Source organism: Protobothrops mucrosquamatus, unplaced genomic scaffold (genome assembly GCF_001527695.2).
Source record: "Protobothrops mucrosquamatus isolate PMUCROS unplaced genomic scaffold, P.Mucros_1.0 scaffold4094, whole genome shotgun sequence".
Taxonomy (NCBI): Eukaryota; Metazoa; Chordata; class Lepidosauria; order Squamata; family Viperidae; genus Protobothrops; species Protobothrops mucrosquamatus.
Genome location: NW_015390024.1, coordinates 44341 through 45486, shown reverse-complemented (window position 1 = coordinate 45486; position 1146 = coordinate 44341). Strand labels below are relative to the sequence as shown.

Sequence of the window (1146 nt, the reverse complement as noted above, 5' to 3'; positions counted from 1 at the left end):
CAATTTTTATCTCTTCTGAAGTTGCCTTAATCTTTTGCTAACCACAACAATGCCTCCAGCATTGTTAACCTTGTAGTTATTAGCACTTCCACCTTTGAAAGAAAAAACATCCTAATCCTGTCAAGCTCCTTTTTGTTTTGTGGTTCAATTACATTCGGCTGCCCTAGAAATGTGTATAAATCACTTTGGGTTCTCTGCCATTTTAAATAAGAAAGAGAAGAGAGAAACATTGTCTTTGCTGTCTTGAAAGTAAATAAGCTGCTTTCACCTGAAGCTACATGTCCAGGGCTCTTAATCTTTTTCAGCAGATACTACCAAATTATGATGCCTCATAAGTAAATAATGGCAAACGTGTTTTTCAGTCTATGCCGAAAGTGGCCATTCCATGTTTCTAAAATGTGAAAAGCTGTCTATAATGTGCAATGCATTTTTGTAAGAAATCTGTGCAGTTTGATATGTTTCACCTTCATCACATCCTGGATTTAAATGGTTTGGAGAACAGTATATAGTAGTTTATATTTATGTTTATATTGTTTATATAACAGCATGTTTACATTCTATGTTTATATTCTAGGATGTATCTTTATTTATCGTTGCAATTTTATTATATCACTACCATGCATAGTTAGTGGATCTTAATACAAAACTAACGAGAAACTTATTGCTTGTTGCATGCATCATTTTTTATTTGAATATACAAAGTGAATACATCAAAACAGAGCAGATGTTTCTAAAAAGCAGCAAGGTTTTAAAGCCATAAATGTAAAATTTTACAAGTCACTAGAGCTCTTCTTCTAGGGCATAATCCATATTGAAGTATGCTTTTACTAGAGATTTTCACAGGCTTAAAATATACTTATATATATATATATATCTACTTAGGAAGATGTTTCAAATAATTCTATCATTTCCAATTTAGTATAGTGGTTAAAGCATCAGGCTCCAAACTGCCTTAGACACAAAGCCATCTGGCTTTCCTGGGACCAGTCAACTCTTCTTTAGCCCCTAGGAAGGAGGCAATGGCAAACCATTTCTGAAATCTTACCAAAAGTGGAGGGATCAGGCAGCTGCCAGGAGAAGACTGACTCAAAGGCACAAACAATAAGACAAAACAAAATTTCAAATTGTATAGAAACTATTGTTATT

The 1146-nt window shown here is 33.7% G+C and overlaps 1 protein-coding gene across 1 annotated transcript in view; it reads right to left on the bottom strand.

Moving 5' to 3' along the window:
- Window positions 1-661: 661 nt before the first annotated feature.
- CFI (complement factor I) overlaps window positions 662-1146 on the bottom strand; it is a gene marked incomplete in the record, with an annotated part of 14409 nt that continues 13924 nt past the window's right edge. Inside the window, 1 exon segment of the mRNA XM_015827946.2 lies at window positions 662-1146.